This window comes from Apteryx mantelli, chromosome 7, assembly GCF_036417845.1.
Source record: "Apteryx mantelli isolate bAptMan1 chromosome 7, bAptMan1.hap1, whole genome shotgun sequence".
Lineage (NCBI taxonomy): Eukaryota > Metazoa > Chordata > Aves > Apterygiformes > Apterygidae > Apteryx > Apteryx mantelli.
This window is the reverse complement of record NC_089984.1, coordinates 2565518-2573853: the sequence shown is the minus strand read 5'-3', so window position 1 is coordinate 2573853 and position 8336 is coordinate 2565518. Positions and strand designations below refer to the sequence as shown.

At 55.5% G+C, this 8336-nt stretch overlaps 1 non-coding gene across 1 annotated transcript; it reads left to right on the top strand.

The window, feature by feature from the left end:
• Positions 1-4791: 4791 nt before the first annotated feature.
• On the top strand, positions 4792-4864 carry TRNAK-UUU (transfer RNA lysine (anticodon UUU)). Its single transcript has one exon. It is a non-coding gene; the product is annotated as a tRNA-Lys (tRNA).
• The last annotated feature ends 3472 nt before the right edge of the window (positions 4865-8336 follow it).

Here is an 8336-nt window from a genome sequence, read left to right as displayed (position 1 = left end):
AGCAATGCCCCGGCAGTCCATTGGTCTCAGCCCCCGGGGGGTCAGGATGGATTCCTAAGGGCTGAAGGCTGGCAAACGTGTGTTTTTGTCAAGGCCTCCACCCTGCAGGCAAAGCCCCCAGCTTGGCAGGAGTGTCCCAGGGCCCTTCAAGCAAGTGTGGAGCCCCAGCCTCAGCCAGCACATGCCGAGCCCTTTTGCGGGGGGAACATGTTGGGAGGAAAGGCATGGGAAAAGGGACGTGTGCACAGAGCGCTGCAGAGCTGATGGCCTCTACAGCCATGGGAAGCCTCATCCAGAGACAAGGAAGGACTCCTGCAGATCCTGCAGGCTCACCTCTTTGTCTTCGCTCAGGTCGTTGTGCTGGGAGCATCGCCCAGAGCAGAGAGTGGAGACGCACCAAGATGGGGACACCACGTGCATCATCTGCATGGAGCCCGTGGAGGACAGGACCTCCTACAGCACCATGGTGTGTCCCTTCTGCAAGCACGCCTGGTTCCACCGCAGCTGCATCCAGGTAGGAGACCCTTCCCTCTCCCGCCTCCTAAGGACCAGAGGCGCCCAGCAGGCAGCAGTGTCCCGCTCACACTGGTAGTCTCTCTCCTGCAGGGACATGCTCTCCATTCTGCTTTGAAGCACTTTGCGTGTCCCTTGTGCAAGGACCGTGAGAAGTTTCTGCCCGAGATGTGGCGCCTGGGTATCCGCATACCTGACAGGTTGGTTCTCTTCTTCCCTCTCGCGATGCGTAGAAGAGAGGAGAATTCCCGCCCAGCCCACAGTCCCTCCACACAGGCTGTATCTCCAGCAAGAGAGATGTGCCTGGAGGAGAGGATGATACAGCTCTGCCTACAGGGATGTTCCGTGCTCTGTTCCTGCCGCAGGAAAGGGACTGGCTGAGGAAGAATTAGGGTATTGGTGGTTATGAGCTGTGGAGGGATTTGCTGTTCCCGGAGACTGTCCAGCTGCTTTCTGCTTTTTTTTTCACCTGGGGTCAGCTTCTCTCCCTCAAAGCTCTTCTGGGGCAAGGAGAGCTCCCACTGAACTCCTGTTAGGGCTCTTCCCTCTTGGTTTCCCCCGCAAGCAGCTCAGGCAGTTGAGAGCAGAGGTCAGTGGCGGCATTCCCATTTTGCAGAGGGGGAACGTCAGGCCTGAAGGGGGCCCAGCGAGGCCTGGGTGGGACTCCCAAAGAGGCCTGGCCCCCAAGTGTCCTGCTAGCCTAGTCCCCTGCTTCACTGAGGTGGTGAAAACAAAGGGGTGCAGAAGACCAGGGGCCTGCAGTCAGGATCTGACTGATGCTGGGGGTGAGGGAGGCTCATGTCCTTTCCTTCCTTCTCCCTCAGAAGACCGGCTTGGGAGGAGGAGGAGGAAGAGGAGAACTTTGAAGACTTATATGGAACGTATAGCCACTGTGATGCCAGCCGGTGCCTTTACCAGGGAGGCAGGGAGCAGTCAGAAGAGGAGGGGTAAGTCTCTGCAGGAGCAGTTTCCCGGGCTCCTCAGAGGAGGCAGATGCCTTAGCAGTGGCTTGGCCAGATGTTTGAAGGGCTTGCAACAAGGTGGGGGGCCCCCCAGGGTCCTGGGTTCTGCCCAGGTTCGTTTGTCTCAGCCAGCACTTGGGGAGCAAGGACTCTTGGCAGCCAGGTGGGGCCAGGCCAGGCAGCTCTGCTGGGCACTGCCCCTCTCTGGCCACTTTGTCCTTGGGAGACTTCCTGGCATCACTCCCTGCTGGGGCCTCCGTGGTCACCAGCCTGTTTGCTTCCGCAGCCCATGGCAACTGCTGCTGTGCTCCTCATGCGCTGCCAGTGTGAGCCACCGCCGATGCTCCTCCGTGGGGGATGCCACGGGCCTGTGGGAGTGTGACGGCTGTGCTGGCCAGAGCACTGGTAAGAGGCCGAGGACCTGGGTGCCAGGGCTAGAGGCAGGTGTCAGGCAGGCCCTGGCAGGGGGTGGTCAGGGTGGGGGTGGCGGAGCCTCTCCACCCCCGTGAGAGTTGCGGGGCACTGCTCTGACCTCACCAGTCCAGCGGGTGTGGGGTGGATCTGCTGACCTTTCTGCCTCCCCTTACAGCGTCCAGCTGGCACCAGGCTGCCCCAGCACCAGCCAGGCAGCATTAGCATCCTCCCAGGGCTGCTCGGATGCTGGGAGCAGCAGCTCGGTGCTGTCTGGGCGAGACAGGAGGGCAGGCCGCTCCAGGTTCCAGCACCGGCCCCTACATCCCTACAGACGGCCCTGAAGACTGCTGGCAAGGGGGTCGATGGGAATGCCCCAGGGCTGGCTGTGGAGGAGCTGCCTGCATACTACGGCCCCACTGCACTGCCTGCCCTGAGAGGGATGCTGTCTTCCCAGCGACAGGGAACCACGCTGTGCCGGCCAGGGGAGACTCGGAGAGCCCCAGAACCTCCCGCAGGCTCATCCAAGGGGTGTGCTGCAGGGCCATAAAGTCAGCAGCTAAATAAAGGATGCTCTGCGAGGGGCTGTGCTGATTGACCTGTGTTCTGCTAATGGCCTGCTTCCTGCTTAGCCTTTCCGTGGCGTCTGGTTTTGGAGTGGGAGCTGCGGGCTTCTGCTCTCTTTCACCGTCATCAGGACCTTCCTGAGAGCTTTCTAGCTAAGGCCAGGCTTTGGCGAGGTGCTCGTCCACGTGCCTGTGGCCTTGCTGTCTCTCAGGAGGCTGCGTGGGCTGAGACAGAGGGGAGGAGAAGCATACGGTGGGAGCTGAGGCCAGGAGAGCCTTGGGCTTCCCTTGGATGACAAGAGGAGGGAAGATTGTGGGTTCGCCCGCAGGCACCCCCTCCTGTCCACTGTCCTTCAGTTCCCCTGGCCGCATAAAGGGGAGGTCCCATATTCCAGCTTGTTCAAGCACAGAGAGGGCAGTAGGTCCTAGAATTCAGAGCAGGTGTGCAGGATACCCTTCACCAGGTAAGACAAGGGCCCTCCTGAGCCTTCTCTTCTCCAGACTCTACGCTCCCAGCTCCCGCAACATGGCGTTATTCCTTGCCAGGGGTAGGACTTGGCGTTTCCCTCTGCTGAACTGCAGGAGGTTCCTGTTGGCCCATTTCTCTAGCCTATCACGACCATTTTGTATTGTCTGCAGGCTTGCTGAAGGTGCACTTGGTCCCATCATCCAGGTCATTAATGAAGAAATTAAACAGTAGTGGAGCCAGTAGAGAAAAAGAGAAAACCCTGCAAGCATCCCATCAGCACCCATGGACTGCTGTGTGCCCAACTGGTTTTTTTAACGTTCCCCAAGCTGATCCTCCTCTACTGAGGGGAGAGCTTTCCTTTCCTGGAGGAAATCTGCTCCTGGGGGTGAATCTAATTCAATCCTCTCCTGAGGCAACATTTCCTCTTAGAAACTGGTGAGGCACTTCTCCCGGTTTGCAATAGTGCAAGTGACTGCTCTGTCGCAATGGCTGCAGCCCTGAAGGACACCAAAGACGAGAAGACCCTTGTGCTCGGAGCTGTGCAAAAGAGTAACTCTCTCAGGCTCTGCCTAGGCGAGTTCGCCAGTTGAAGTCTAGGCAGTGAGCGGCAGGCTGTGTAGGAGAGACAGTGTGCAATCTAGGAAGAAAGGCAGATGTGTGTCTGAGCTGCTTCTGCTGGTTTCTTCCTTGAGGTCCTTGTGATGCTCAGAGCACAAGAACAAACACAGGCGGGTTTTCCATAGAAATCTGGGATTGCCTTTGTTACCTTTTGAGACAGTGGCTCTGGCTGGGAGAAGTTCCTCCGGTTGCCGACTCACTCACTGGGATTGTGATACTCTGATTGCAGCCTTTCCTTTGCTGAGGCACTTTTTCACTTCCTCCTACCAAGAAGAGACTCCTAAAAGGCTGCATTCCAATAAATCCCGATTCTTCCACAGGAGGATTTCAACATACTTCTACAAGCACTCCTACTTAGAGTGCCATCAGATTGTCAGCAAGTATCCATGCAAACCTAAAGGTGATTGAGCCGGCTGTACTAAAAGGGACCAGGAGTCTGGGAGCAGAGCAAGCCTCTCAGATGAATGCCCATAAAGGCTGCGTGCTGCTACACCCCCCCCTTCAATGGGCTGTTTGTATTTTGCCTTCCGGGTAGCATCCTGCCAGCTCCCTAGCGATGTGAATTCAAAACATTCTGAGCAATCCTCTCCAAAACAGAGAGGTGCTGTTCCAGAGGGAGCTGTGTCCTGCCAAAGCCTGCCTTGCCCCTGCCTGGACCAGCCCATCTACCCACCCTCCCCTCTCCAGAGCAGGAGGCTCTGGGCCCGGGGTCCCTGCCCCAGGGCAGAGAGCCAAAGCTCCCCAGGACTGGGCATGAAGCTTGCACTTTGGCGAGCTGCTCCGTACAGGGTCCGAGCAGGAGCAGAGAGTTTATACAGAGGTGCCTGAGCCTCTGCCATGCTGCTGCCCTGGGTGGAGATGCTCAGGCCTCTGGAAAGGCCTGCGATATACCTCTCCTGAGTGAGCTGTGTATGGAGGAGGGACTGCTCCTGCTGCCTGCCCCACTGAAAAGGCGCTACAGTAGGGACAGACGGTGCTGTGGGGCTGCAGCACCACCACTCCAGCCACCAGGAGGTGCTCAGGAGGCACCTGCTCTGCCAGGACCTTGCATGGGAGCAAAGGAAAGTGGCAAGAGAGCCTTCCAAGTGCTGGCATCGGGGCTAATGGTTTGTTAACAGCCCACCACTCCTGCAAGGTATTAATTACTGATCTAGGGTTTCCTTTTCTCTCTCTCTCTCTCTCTCTGTAGACCTTCTTAGAAAGCCCCTGGCCTGCTGGGCTCCGGAGCTGGGCTTCTTTTTTTTCCCAGGAAGCCTGGATAGCTCAGTTGGGAGAGCATCAGACTTTTAATCTGAGGGTCCAGGGTTCAAGCCCCTGTTCAGGCGACAGCCTTCCTCTTTACTCACTGCTTTCCCCTTTGCACAACAGGTGGCACTGCCACAACTGCGGAAGGGCAGTGCGATCCTTAGAGCCATAAATAAACTCTTTGCATCCAACTCCTGTCTCCCACAAAAGAGGCAATCTCTCTCTATCCTTCCTCAAGGATGAAACCAACACAAATAGCTCAGACACACATCTGCCTTTCTTCCTAGATTGCACACTGTCTCTCCTATGCAGCCTGCCGCTCACTACCTAGACTCCAGCTGGCGAACTCTCCTAGGCGGAGCCTGAGAGAGTTACTCTTTTGCACAGCTCTGAGCACAAGGGTCTTCTCGTCTTTGGTGTCCTTCAGGGCTGCAGCCATTGCGACAGAGCAGTCACTTGCACTATTGCAAACCGGGAGAAGTGCCTCACCAGTTTCTAAGAGGAAAAGTTCCCTCAGGAAAGGATTGGATTAGATTTACCACAGGAAGGCCTTGAGAAGATGAGAAAGGAGCAGCAAAAATAGATCTTGCAGGACAAGAGCCTAACAAAATCGGGAAGTCACAAACTGCTGACGTGTGGCTTCCCTCCCCATGTGCAGGGAAGGTGAGCGCCCTCCCTGGGGGGTTGCATCCCAGGCCCGCCATTCACTACAGGGCATACAGATGGTGTTGGTGGGGATGCCCATGAAGCAAGAGCCAGAGCCAGAGCCAGGCAGCATGCTGCCCTGGTACACAGCCCCCCAAACTGGCCTCCTGCTCTACCACCTCTGTTCATGTAGCTCCGTGGACACCACACCATGGAAGGGGCACAGCCTTTCCCTCCAGGCTGAGACAAAGGTGGGGACTGGGGGTGTTCCCATTTCCCTGGAGGCTGGCAGCCCAAGAAGGGCAGTGAAGGTTTGCTGCTTGATGGGGGCTCGAATCCGGGATGTTGTGGAGGGACTGCCAAAGCTTGTCTGCTCCTCTGACTATCACCCCCTGCTGCTCTTCCACGTGGGCGCCAATGATACTGCCAAGGGCAACTTGGTTGGATGTTGGACGTTGTCTACTTTGACTTCACTAAGGCTTTTGACGCTGTCTCCCATAACATCCTCATAGGCAGGTTGAAGAAGTATGGGCTGGACGAGCAGACAGTGAGGTGGATTGAGAACTGGCTGAATGGCAGAGCTCAGAAGGCTGTGATCAGCGGCGCAGAGCCTGGTTGGAGGCCTGTAGCTAGCGGTGTCCCCCAGGGGTCAACCCTGGGTCCAATCCTGTTCAACTTATCCATCAGTGACCTGGATGAAGGGACAGAGTGCACCCTCAGCAGGTGTGCTGATGATAGAAAACTGGGAGAAGTGGCTGACACACCAGAGGGCTGTGCTGCCATTCAGAGGGCCCTCGACAGGCTGGAGAGCTGGGCCAAGAGGAACCTCATGAAGTTCAAAAAGGGAAGTGCAGAGTCCCGCACCTCGGGGTCAGTTGCAACCCCATGCACCAGTACAGGCTGGGGGCTCACCTGCTGGAAAGCAGCCCTGCCGAGAAGGACCTGGGAGTGCTGGTGGACAACAAGCTGACCATGAGCCAGCAATGTGCCCCTGTGGCCAAGAAGGCCAATGGTATCCAGGGCGGCATGAGGAAGAGCATTGCCAGCAGGTCGAGGGAGGTGATCCTTCCCCTCTGCTCAGCCCTGGTGAGGCCACACCCGGAGTACTGTGTCCAGCTCTGGGCTCCCCAGTACAAGAGAGAGGTGGAGCGAGTGGAGCGAGTGGAGCGAAGGGCTACTAAGATGATTAAGGGACTAGAGCATCTCTCATACAAGGAAAGGCTGTGAGAGCTGGGACTGCCCAGCCTGGAGAAGAGAAGACTGAGGGGGCATCTTACCAGCGCATATCAATATCTGAAGGGAGGGTGTAAAGAGGGTGGGGCCAGCCACTTTTCAGCGCTGCCCAGTGAGAGGACAAGAGGCAACGGGCACAAACTGAAACACAGGAAGTTCCGTCTGAACCTAGGGACAAACTTCTTTACTGTGAGGGTAGCAGAGCACTGGAACAGGTTGCCCAGAGAGGTTGTGGAGTCTCCAGCCTTGGAGATATTCAAAAGCTGTCCACATAGGGTCCTGTGCAACGTGCTCGAGGTGGCTCTGCTTGAGCAGGGGGGTTGGACTAGATGATCTCCAGACGTCCCTTCCAACCTCAACCATTCTGTGATTCTGTGAACTTTAGCTGGGCACATATTCTTGCAATGGCATCTTTCCTGGGACTGACCTTCACTTCATTTCCTGTTTTGCTTCAACAGACTTGCTTTTTCTATGCAGGGCTAGTTACCATAGAGCGAAAATTACTCAAATCAGCACCAAGAAATACAGACACAGTCTTCCCTCCCGTGACTGCCCCTATCTGCCATCCTCCTTACCAACTACTGCCTGGACACAGATCTACGATTACGGACTACACCCAGGATTCGTAAGCCAGCCGATCAGCTGTCAGACCACCCAGAGGTCACTTGCAATCGCCTGTGTTAAACACCGGCATTTTGTGTTGATCAAATTTTAAGAATCCACTTTGTTTTGCTAAGCAGCCGGCTGCGGAAATGAAGACCAAGTTTTGCCAGACAGTTGCACTTTCAAACCGTCCCAAGTGGTCAGGAAAATCAGTTCAGTTCCTGAAGTGCTTTCGCTGTAGATCCCAAACAGCAGCACCTCTGAAGTGCAAGTGCACCTGCTCTGCTGGCTTGTGGGTTAACGTGTTGCTCATGGAACAGCTAGAGATGTGACTAGTAAAGATACCACCAGGTGACGGTCAGTTACAAGCTGCAACATGCCCTTCTTGCACAGAAATCCTCCCTAAGCAAGTCACTCCAATGTTTACCCACTAATTTGCTCAGAAGCGTCATACTTGCATGCACCTGACCATTATATGGCACTAGAGAATTGTACTACATTTCTGCTCCTTAGTTCTGCTGATCTTGTTTGGCTTCCCCAAAACTTCAGAAGGAATAAGGACTCAGTTCCTTAACATGCTCATCATGCGCCCAGTCACAGACTCACAAACAGCAAACACCAAGTCCAGCACATTGTTCTAGGGATATGAGGGAAAGAAATATTGTTACTCGTATGTCAGGAAGCAATCAGTTCTCCTCATGTGCTTCTGATGTTCATGGAATACCCAGCTAAAGGCCCATCACTACTTACATAATGTAAAAAATGCACAAGCATTAGCATCAGATACACCTGAAAGGTTCTAACAGACTTGTGCGGCTTCTGGTCAGCCTAGCTGAGACAGGCCACCATTTCCCTGTCCTGGGGACATGGCCAGCCTTCCACCCTCCTAAACAAGGGGGAGCATGTGCCAGCACCTCAGCTGCCCAAGATCACCGCTCAGCAGAAAACTGAGCTTAAACTGCTAACAAAGAGAACTTCTGCTAATCCTAAAGGACGTGAGTTGGGAGGAGATGTGGGCAGATTTCCTGCGGGGCATATCTGACCTTGGGAGAGGGCTGGCACATACCGAGA